We start from the raw sequence: 12087 nt of genomic DNA, 5'->3' as shown, positions 1-12087 counted from the left end.
GTTTCACTATTAACTAATATATTAAGTTTTTTTCCCGAATTAACAAAAATGTTTACGTTATTGTTTACAATTCACTAGGTGTTCTATTGTTGTTGTTGTAACGATTATCTAATCCCCGTTTGGGTGATAAATTCTAGATTCGTTGTCGTCGAGGTCATCTAACGGAAGGCCCAGGAAACGAGCTGTTTCGACGGGGTCGGACCATAGGTAGAGGGGTGTTAGATGAGTGGGGTTTGTTGGGCATGCAAAGAGGTGGTTAGTGTCATGCGGAGACTCATTGCATGCAGGACATGTGTTTGGTACGTCAGGGTCTATTCTGGATAGGTAGGAGTTTAACCTGCTACAGTATCCAAAACGAAGTTGCGCGAGGGTCACTCTAGATTCGCGAGGCAACTCGAGCTCTGTGTCTGCAATGGGTGGTGGTTTGACTCGTATTACGCACTGAAAGGGAGTCGGTGAAGGTGTTAATGGCTCCACTGTGAATGGCGGTCAGTGCCTGTCTGAAGTTAGTTGCGTCCGAAGTCTGGTCGGCGTGCTGTCTGATGTCGTCGACGTAGTCAAGGAAGGACCTCTTGATGTTCCTAGGAGGCTGCTCCGCTGCAAGCAGGCGCCTGAAGGGGTGGTTTCTGCGAAAACATCCCAGCAGAAACTGCTTGGAGAGGAGCTCGTTATGTTCCTTAACCGGAAGCATACGGGCCTCGCTATGTAGGTGTTCGATTGGGGACATCAAGAGGCACCCCGTGATAGTCCGGAGTGCAGTGTTCTGACAAGTCTGAAGCATCTTATTCTGCGTGTCACTGCATCCAGGCGACCATATTGCGGCTGCATAATTGAGGACCGGCCGGCCGATTGCCTTGTATGTTGCCAACAACGTTTCTTTGTCTTTTCCCCATGAGCTGCCGGCAAGCGACTTGAGGATTTTGTTGCGGCTCTGTACTTTGGCAGTTATCGCGGTCGTATGAGGAGTGAAAGAGCACAGACTGTCCAAAGTGACGCCTAAAATTTTAGGGTTATTTACTGTCGGAATTTTTGTGCCATCGACTGAAATGTTCAGGTCCAGTCTGTACTCCTTCGTCCAATTGGTGAAGATGGTCGCTGTGGATTTAGTGGGGGAGAGTGTTAGGTTCCTTGCAGAAAAGAAGCGAGAAAGATTGGAGAGGTAGCCGTTTACTTTTGAACACATGCCATCGATTCCATTGCCCGACGTCAATATCGTACAGTCATCTGCGTACGAGGTCATTGAAATTCCCGCTGGTGGCTGGGGGAGTTTTGAAATGTAGAAATTAAACAGTAGCGGGGAGAGGACACCGCCCTGCGGAACCCCCTGTTTAATTTTCCTGAGTTTGGAGTTTTGACCTCGAAATAGTACGGATGAGTGTCGACCGCTCAGGTAGTTCATGGTCCACCGCTTCAGCCCTGGAGGGAGCGTTGATTGTTCCAGGTCCTCAAGTAGCGTTGCGTGATTGACTGTGTCAAAAGCTTTTGACAAGTCCAACGCTACGAGGATCGTCCTCCCGTAGGGTGGCTTCTGGTTCAGGCCATGAACTATCTGGGCGTTTATGACGCTAAGTGCTGTGGTGGTACTGTGCACTTTACGGAAGCCATGCTGATGGTCTGCTAGGCTCAGGTGGTGGGTGAATGACGGCAGTAACAAGGCCTCAAGCGTCTTCACTACTGGGGAAAGGAGAGTTATCGGGCGATAAGACTCCCCTTTGTTGGCGGGTTTCCCAGGTTTCAGCAGTGGGACCACTCTTCCGACTTTCCACACATCGGGTATTTGAAGAGTGGATATCGACAGGTTGAGGACCTTGGTGAGGTAGTTTACTCCCGTTGGGCCTAGATGTTTTAACATCAGCATGCTTATTCCGTCAGGGCCGATGGAATTAGACGATTTCGCCTTTTTGATGACACTCTGAACCTCCCCATCGGTGACAGTAAGTGGTGCGCAGTCTTTTGGCATTTTGCGCAGCCGTCGGGTAACACATCGTTTGGCCTTGTCGGTCGAAGGGTGCAGTATAAACTGCCGGCTAAAGTAGCTCGCACACTTCTTCGGGTCCGAGGAGGCATGGCCATCGAATTGAATTTCAACCCGATCGTCATGTTTCCTCGGATTTGACAGGGCCGTGACAGTAGTGCAAAGCTTACTCACACCGGTGGAGAGGTTGCAGGACTTCAGGTGCTCTATCCATTTTGTCCGCTTATGATGGTTTACCATTTGCCGAATCTCCAAATTGAGATCCCTTATTCGGGGATCACAGGGATCGGCATGGCGCAAGGTGTCGCGCTCATTTGCTAATACAGCTGCTTCGGCTGGGAAATTGGGGCGGAGTTCCGCTTTTCTTCCAGCCGGTATGAAGCGAGCTGTAGCAGCAGCGATCACCTTGCGGAATTGACGCTCGCCAACGATGACGTCCGTAGGAATGGATAGTGCGTTGAAGGTGCTCTCAGTAAATTCTGTGAAGCCGACCCAGTTAGCTTTGTTAAAGTTAACATAGGTGCGGTTATCCACAGAAATAAAGTCAGGAGGTTTCTCGATCGAGATAATTATGGGCAGATGGTCTGATGCAAGAGTTAGCATAGGTCGCCAGGTTACACTATTTATCAGACCACCGCTAGCGATGGTAATATCTGGCGAGCTATTACAGGTGCCCATAATTCTGGTGGGGGCTTCGTCGTTCATTGTGCAGAATGTCGAATCGTCTATCTGTTCCGCCAGCTCCATCCCCTACGATCGTTTGACAGGCAGGAATGCCAAAGATCGTGATGCGCGTTAAAGTCGCCTAGCACCAGACGGTTTTCACCACGAAGTAGCGCATCTATATTCGGGTGATATCCTGTTGGGCAACATGTAACTGGGGGGATGTATATATTAAATATTTCGAGCTCGACATCGCCTGACCGGACAGCTATACCCTGACATTCTGGGGTGGTGTCCCTGCGGTCGATGTCAACATCGATTAGACGATATTGCACGGTGTTGTGCAATATGAAGGCTAGGCCTCCACCATTATCCCACTCGCGATCCTTACGTAAAACGTTGAAACCTGCACAACTCAGAAGATCTGAGCGGCTGTTTAACTTGGTTTCTTGGACCGCAGCTATCGTTACGCGCTCCCGGCTCATAAATGCAACTATCTCCTCGATCTTGCTCTGGAGTCCGTTGCAGTTAAATTGTAAGAGTCGCGTTTGTCGCGGGTGTCCAGTCGTGATCCTAAGGGTGAGTGGGGTGCGTGTAGGTGGTGGTTGTTGCAGCTGTGCTATCCGCATGGGCGGTTGTCGCACTATGGTGTTGGTTGGCGACGCCACTGTTTGTGATTGCGGGGGCAGACTCCTACAGCATGGGGCAACATACGACGCACTCCACTCTCGTGTGGTGCGCAGGCCAGAACACGACAGAAACTGACACCAGCCAGTACAAGAATTGCACTTGACTGATGTGACATTCCGGCGTATTATGGTCTGACACACGGAACAGACTGTGCGAGGAACCAGGAGTTGCTGTGTGGTTCTCGCACGAGGATTGGAGCTGGATGAAGGTTGGGGGGGAGAGGTTGGTCAGATTGGGAGTTATGCTGTCTATGTGAGCTCCTTAGGACCGTGGAGGTCCTATCTTGGCCACTCGACTGGAGTGGCAGCGCAGTGCGCGAACATGGTGCAGGTTGCACGGCCGTTGAGGCAGATGTCGCATTATTGCGTTGACAGCATGGGGCCACGTAACTCGTGGTCCACTCCCTGTGTGTCTTAAGGCCCGAGCAGGTCTTAAGATGGCTCCATCCATTGCATGTATTGCACCTAACCGAGGTGGAATTTGGATGGAGCCTTTTTGCGCATACGCAGCAGTAGAATACCTCGGGGCCCGGGTTGGACTCGATGCCAGCACGGGTCAGGAGGATACGGAGCAACCCTGCTGCTAGGCGTTGCTCCAATGACGACAAGCTTAATCTAAAACTCACCGATCCAAACAGGGTAAGATCGTCGAAATAACAGCCCTTGGCCGGATAAAATCCGGTATCGCAGAACCGGCTGTTGTGGGAATTGAGGTGTTCTATTCTTCTTCTTCGGTTGGCGAAATCTTGTATTATATCGTTCTTGACTCGACGGTTTAAAAAAATATACTTTACAGATCCTTCAGCTCTTGCCTCAACCTTGCAAGTTTGAGAAATGAAAGGGAGGATGCAGACCAAAGTGAAAGTGGACGCGAAACATTAAAGGAACCTTTGGAAAATGGCCTATAAGCCCTTGATAAATCATTAGTTTCTAGCAAACCGCGAAGGCAAAATAATGACACATATCCTCAAGACGAGATTTAATTTGGATTTATCTGCTTTCCCACAAATATTGATATTTCCCACTAATATTGTGGCGAACACGAATACCAGAACAAATCAGAATCGACGATAAACTGCCAGAAGCAACTAGACAGCGAATTCGCAGTTGCCAGAATGTTCTAATTAGAATGTTGTCGCGTAAAAAGCAATTAAGCTATAACCAATAAGTTGTAAACTCGAATATCGAGCAATAATTGTTATGTTGTTGGAATAAAGATAGGGTATAGCCATTAAATTGGAACTTTAATTTAACAATCCAGTGATCGAACTCAAGAGTGAGTTACAGGTAGACGATTTATCGAGAAATCCGTTACAATTGGTGTCAGAAATGGAATTGTCAAATAAATTCCTAAGGAGATAATTATTTGAAAATGGCCAAATTTAACGATTTGAAGATCCCTTAACTGAAAAAGGAGCTGTAGCAACGTGGTTTGGCGACAAATGGATTAAAAACTGAATTACAATCACGGTTGAGAAAGGCCATGGAGGCGGAAAACATTAATGTTGAGGAATATGTCTTTCACATGGAATTAGAGGAAGAGACAACAAAGATAGAAGAAAAGGAAGTTGCTCAATGCTCGTCAAAGATGGTGGACATAAATATGATTTTTGCTGCAATATCGCAGATGGGGAGAGAGCAGAATACACGTATGTCTCAGATGTCAACGCAAATATCGACACAATTTAAAGAGCAGGATGCACGTATAACCCAACAAATAGCAGAGGTGTCATCACAAATGTTGACACAACAATCCCAATTGTCCTCGTTAGAAACTCGGTTGTCAACACAGTTGGAAGAGCAGTTCGCAGCGCAAGATGCACGTATATCAGCACAGGGGACCTCACAAATAGCAGAAGCGTCCTCACAGATTTCGTAAGAGCGGGATAAAATTAAAACTGAAATGGATGAATTGAAAGATCGTCTCCTCGAGCTCAATTAAATCGGCAAATAATTGGAACGCTGAAGATAAAGTAGCGGCATTGTTCATGGCATTAAAAGGATCTGCAGCGCAGATATTACAGACCATTCCAAACTGCGAGGCGAGTAGTTATGAAACGTTGATGGGTGCATTAGAAAGACGGTATGGTAGTGAGCACAGAAAGCAGATCTTTCAAATCGAGTTGCGAAATCGCCGCCAGAAAGCCAATGAGTCTCTGCAGGAGTTTTCTACAGAGATTGTGAGGTTAGCTTACTTAGCTTATGCACATAAATCAATGGATAACATCGAGGACACGAAAATTCAGACTTTCGACAATGGAATACGAGATAACATTACACGCTTTCCTGTATTAGCATGTCCAAAATTGACGTTTGCAGAAACCGTTTCGTATGCTCTGACACAGGAAACTGCATCTCTGCTTTGCAGTCAAACATTTAAAGCTCACAAAGTAGAAATAGAGGAATACACTTGGGTGAACCAATAACTTGAAAAAATTGACAACATGCAAAAAGCACTAGAAAAATCTACGAAAGCGCATAAGAAAACTGATGGTGTGCTTAAATGCTTCAACTGCGGAAAAAGTGGCCATATTGCACGCAACTGTAACCAGCCAATAATCCAGTTGGACGTAAACGCAAAGCTGAGGAAGATCAAGCAAATGTCAAATCAAACCAATCGTTAAACTAAAGCGAGTCAGCCGAAAAGGGCACGGGGTGGCTCCCGCAAGCAATTGCCCTGTAATCTCCATTTCACAAATAAGCAGGAATACGAGTAACGTTGCCGTTAGTGGATGTGTAGACGGTAAAAAGCGCATACTGACTGTGGATACGGGCGCATCACATTCCATAATTCGATCTGATCTGGTTCAGAAAGAAGTGAGACCGTTACCTGGGGCAAAGTTGCGTACTGCAACTGGAGAAGATACCCAAGTTCTCGGAAAGGTAATGTGCGAGATCGTGATTGGAAAGGCAGGCGTGTTACAGAATTTTATAGTGGCAGATATCGTTGACGAAGTCATAATTGGAGTATACTTTCTAGCGAATCAAGGAATCAAAATTTACATGAAAAACAGGATTATGTCCTATAGAAATATGGAAGTACCATATATAAGTATGGAAGACGAGTAATAACAACAGAGAGCCAGCAGATTCCACCAACATCAGAAGCAGTTATTTGGGCAGAAATAGACGGAGACTATGGGCCAAACACGTGGTGGATTGTTGAGGCCACAAAAGAATCTACACCAAACTTATTTATAGGCAAAACCCTGGCTATGACAAGACAAGATAAACGTGTCCCAGAAAGAGTACTTAATGAGTGCAAGTTACCAGTCAACCTCTCCAAAGAAGCTGTATTAGGGCAGTGTCAAGAGATTGAGTCCGGGATAAATTGCGAAATTGGTCTTGAGGAAGATTCCATGGGCGAAAACGATATATCGAGCGGAATTCACGCACGGAGGAACTAGAGGCAAACTATCAAACTACGGCTAAACAACTTCTTCTCAGATACTCATCCATATTTGAAAAAGACCATGCCAATCAAGGAAGAACCAAAGTTGTGAAACATTTTATTAACACAGATGATGCAAGACCAATCCGCCAGGCTCCTCGGAGCGTTCCTTTAGCAAAACGTGATGTTGTAAGCCAGACCATACGTGAAATGAGCGAAAGCGGCGTAATCGAACCATCAGAGATTCCGTGGAGCTCACCTGTAGTACTTGTGAAAAAGAAAGATGGCAACATGAGATTTTGTGTGGACTATAGAAGGTTGAATTATGTAACGAAGAAAGACAGTTATGCACTACCTAGAATCGATGACACACTGGACTCGTTATCAAGCACAAAATGGTTCTCAACACTTGATTTAAAAAGTGGTTATTGGCAAGTGGAGGTAAATGAAGAAGACAAAGAAAAGGCGGCTTTCAGCGTTGGAGATGGTCTATAGCAATGCCCAATGCCCAATGCCCTTTGGATTATGTAACGCTCCTGCTACTTTTGACAGAATTGTGGACCAGGTATTAAAAGGATTACACTGGAAGACCTGTTTGGAATACCTCGACGATATCATAATGTTAGGTAAAAGTTTCGATGAACACCTTAAGAACTTGGAAGAGGTTTTCCAACGGATAGCTAGCGCTGGTCTGAAGCTGAGTCCAAAGAAGTGCTCCCTTTTTAAAAAGGAAGTAAGCTACTTAGGACACAAAGAGACAACGGATAGCATTTGCACAGCTAATGAAAAGATCGAGGCAAAAAGAGTTTGGCCCGCTCCTAAAAATTTACATGAATTGCGGAGTCTCCTTGGACTGTGTACTTATTATAGACGATTTGTTCCAAATTTTGCCAGCGCAGCTAGTAGCCTCCATGAACGCACGAAAAAGAACAGAATTTTTGAATAGAATAAACAACAGGAAGTGGCTTTCCAAACTCTAAAGAAACGGTTAAGTACTGCGCCAATGTTAGCATACCCGGTCCCAGGATCAACGTTACGGATGCTAGTGGATTTGCAGTAGGAGGCGTTCTATCACAAGTCATTAATGGGAATGAGAAAGTGGTTGCGTATTACAGCCAGACCATAAGCAAGCCAGAGAGCAATTATTGTGTTACTCGGAGGGAATTACTGGCGTTGGTGAAATGCATCAAACATTTTCATAAGTACCTTTATGGCCAGCATTTTGGGGTGAGGACAGATCATGCGGCATTAAAATGGCTTCTACAATTCAGGAACCGAGAAGGACAGTTGGTACGGTGAATTGAGAGACTCCAAAGTTACGACTTCTCTATAGAACATCGCAAAGGTAGTAGTCATGGAAATGCTGATGCCATGTCCCGCCGCCCTGTAATCTGGAATGCAGACATTGCTCATAAGCTGAGGCCAAAGAAGACATTATAGATGTCCGATTAATGACTATAACATCAGACTGGGATCCGGAGAAGCTACGGAAATGTCAGCAAGAGGATCCAGATTTGAAAAGTGTAATACACGGATTGGAGATGAATAAGCGTCCAACGAGAGAAGAAATAGCTGCAGAAAGCCCAGTCGCAAAGGCTTATTGGGCACAATGGAATAGTTTGAAGTTAGTGTCTGGCTGCTTGCATCGCGTATGGAAAAGCGAAGATGGCCAAAGTTCACGAGCTCTGATGATTGTTCCAAAAGTAAGAATTCCTGAAGTTCTCAATGAGCTGCACAACGGTCCAAGTGGAGGACACATGGCTATCACTAAAACCTTGGAGAAATTAAAAAAAAAAGATTTTATTGTGTTGGTTGTCGTCAATCAGTTAAGGAGTGGATCGCCAATTGTGTCGAGTGCATTGCTGCTAAAGGGCCGCGGTCCAGGAGTCATGGTCAGATGAAGTAGTACAATTAAGGTGCGCCGTTTGAGCGAGTAGTCATGGATGTAGCTGGTCCATTTCCTATCAGTAAATTAGGAAACAGATATGTTTTGGTAGTCATGGACTATTTCAGCAAATGGCCAGAGGTATACGCAATTCCTAACTAAGAGGCAGGAACAGTAGTGGATGTATTCATCAACAATTGGGTATGAAGATATGGTGTTCCAATAGAATTACATTGTGATCAACGGGGCAGACTCCAGCAAGGGTAATTTTTTTGGTAATGATCTTCGACTACCGATTGATTTAAAATTTGGAATTAACGCCAACGGAGGAAGGAATACTAAGGAATTCAATAGCATCCTAGAAGGCGAGATGAGGGATATACATGCTATGGTGAGACAGCGCACCAAAATTATGAGCGATAAGATGAAAGCAAAATGCGACAAGGCAATAAACTCTGAAGGTTTTATTGAAGGCGATTAGGTATTGTTATATAACCCACAACGAAAGAAAGGGTTATCTCTTAAATTACAGTGTAATTGGGAAGGACCATACCAGGTTATTAAAAGACTCAATGATGTAGTGTATCGCATTCAGACCATTGGAAGACCAAGGAATAAAATAAAGGTGGTTCATTTGGAACGGCTTGCAGCGTTTGGTACCGCAAGTATGTCTAATCGGGACGATCAAACTTAGGTGGAGGGCAGTGTGATGACCACGGATGATATAATAAATTCGAATCGACGATAAATTGTCAGAATCATCTAGACAGCGAATTCGTAGTTACCAGAATGTTTTCATGTCGAAGTTTTCTTTATGGGCTGCCGGATTGTGCAGCAGACACATTTCTAGCTAGAGTGTTGCCGTGAAAATTAAGTTATTAGTAAGAAGTTGTGAACTAGGATAATGAGTAGTAAAGCGTTAAGTTGTTTGAATTTTTTGAAAAATTACAGATTTCTTCAATTAATATTTTTATAATACAATTAAAGATCTCTTAATATGTGAATGCAATGGCTACACATATACAATAATATAAATTGTTTATTTTTCATAAGTTGATTTTTTTTTAGAATAACGAACTCTATATATTTAAGTTCTTTATCATATTTTTGTTCCTTATATTTTTCCGATTAAAGTTACAAATATTATTTAAATGTCATTAATAAAAAGTAAATAAACGCTTAAAGTGCACTATGATTTGTTTAATTGATTATCGATGAAAAGATTTCCCGGTTATTTAAAACCAAAAGATGTGCAATTTTTGAAGTGAAATTATTCGGAGGATACTGTATTGTGAAATTCGAATTTTACATAATTAGGGTATTCACAAGGTGTTATATTGTGTCGTGTGAAAGTGAAATATAAAAATATTTTGTTGTTTCTGCGGTTGGAAATGATTTTAATGTAAACCAAAACGCTGCTGTTTCAACATAAAGAAAGTTTTCACATAAAGAAGCTTTAATTTTATTTTTGTCTACCAGCTGGTAAAGAGTAGACATTTTACACAATATGACATACAACTATTAAGGGGTGCTCACAAGTGTCGTATTTTTTAAGACTATTGAAATACGACATAAGACAAAGCTTACAAATTGCCTAAATATGTTTCAATGTCATAATTTTATTCCCCATAAAGGAGGAATACTTACTAAAATGGAGGTTTTCTTACAATTTTTATTTTTCCCCGGTTCTTAATTCTTATTAAAATAACGGAAAACAGTGGCGTCAAAAATTCTGAATTGTGGCTGCATGTATTAATAACTGAAGTTATGTGCAGCCGGCATTTCAGATCATTAGAAATTCTTATCTAATTATAAATGTTTTCCCAACATTCCTTCTAACGCATTTAACACCTAATGAAGTTGTAAAAAAATAGTTAAATTTAATCATTTATGTGTTATATCGTTTTACAAATTTCATGTACCTACGAATTTAAAACCACACGCACGCAATCAAGCCAACAATGAAAGTATGATTATGAGGCTATTATCCTTGCAAGCCACCTATCGGTTAAATCACCAGTTAATTATCCAACAGCGCTATCAGAAGTTTCTGTTAAAGTTTCTATGAGTTTTTTAGAGCCCAATTGGCAATTCTAACCGAAACTCTTGTGTACGTTTGATCGTTCATTCTCTTTTAACGTATTGGGCTTATGAGTTTCACGGTGTGTATGTGTTAGTTTCCACTCTAATTACTTCAAAATATTGGAGTTTCATTAGCCGTGATTTGCTGGGATGTTAAGGCGGCGTCAGAATGGGTACCTGTACATCAATGACAGATAAGTGTTTGCGTTAGGTGCCGTACATAACGCGTAGGTATGCTACATCGAATGTGTTGCGCCAATGTCAAATCATTCTCCGGTAGAGTAGGCATTGTCAATCTGTTGCTCTTCATATAAATGCACACATTCAACTCAGATGTCAGTTGCATAGTTTTCCTCTACAGAATCAACGTAGCAGTTCAAAATTAGACTTTACATTTGGTATTACCAGACTATATCATTATGTAGCCTTATTAAGTGAAATTTGCAATTTTATGAAAATTGTTGGTTAGTCTCCCTACAAGACGGGTAAAAGTTAACTAACTGGTTACCGATAGGTTATCAGTAATTAATGTCTTAGTTATCCGATAGGTTACATTTGTTCTAGCCTCAAGAAAAAAGTATTTGTTCTGCTTCCGCTATGTAGAATCTATATATTTACAGCTCTACTTTGCCAAGTATTTTGAAAAACTATTTGTTACCCTTTGGTTAACACCTGTTACTGAAAAAAGTTTGTAAGGATATTGCTAAGTTACAGAAAACTGTTTCATAGGTTATTTGTTTGGTTAGCCGTTGGTTACGGTAAAAAGGGTAGATTGGTTACTTTGACCGCTTCTATGGGTTGTTTGTTTGGTTACTCATTGGTTACCACTGACGTCTCGGTTACCTCTTTCCTGATAATTAAAACAATTGAAATTCTCATTTAATTTTTATTTATTAAATTTATTTATAATTTACATGTTTATATATTTTGGTTCTATGTTTACAAACTTTTAGTAGTTATTTTATTTTAGCTTTTAATTATTAGCATTTATATATACATACAAAAAAATTTCAGTTCTTACAATAATTTATAGATAGTTAATATAGGTTTATATATAAAATAGGTTTATAGATATTTAATTTTGATTGTTAAACTTTTATAGTTGATAATAATAGTTCTATTAATTTACTAACTGTTAATACTCGAACATTAGATACAATCATGTACCCTAATTAAACAATAATATTGTAACGGATTTCTTGATAAATCGTCTACTTTGCAACGCACTCTTGAGTTCGATCACTCTATTGTTAAAAAAAGTCTCAATTTATTGGCTAAACATTTGTCTCTATTTCTAATTCAAACAACTTAACGCTTATTGCTCGTTATACGAGCTTATCGCTTCTTGCTTATGTCTAAACTGCTCTTAACACGACAACACTCTAACTAGAACTGTGTTTGC

This window comes from Bactrocera oleae, chromosome 6, assembly GCF_042242935.1.
Source record: "Bactrocera oleae isolate idBacOlea1 chromosome 6, idBacOlea1, whole genome shotgun sequence".
In the NCBI taxonomy this organism is placed as follows: domain Eukaryota; kingdom Metazoa; phylum Arthropoda; class Insecta; order Diptera; family Tephritidae; genus Bactrocera; species Bactrocera oleae.
The sequence above is the reverse complement of the archived record's forward strand: the minus strand, read 5'-3'. Positions refer to the sequence as shown.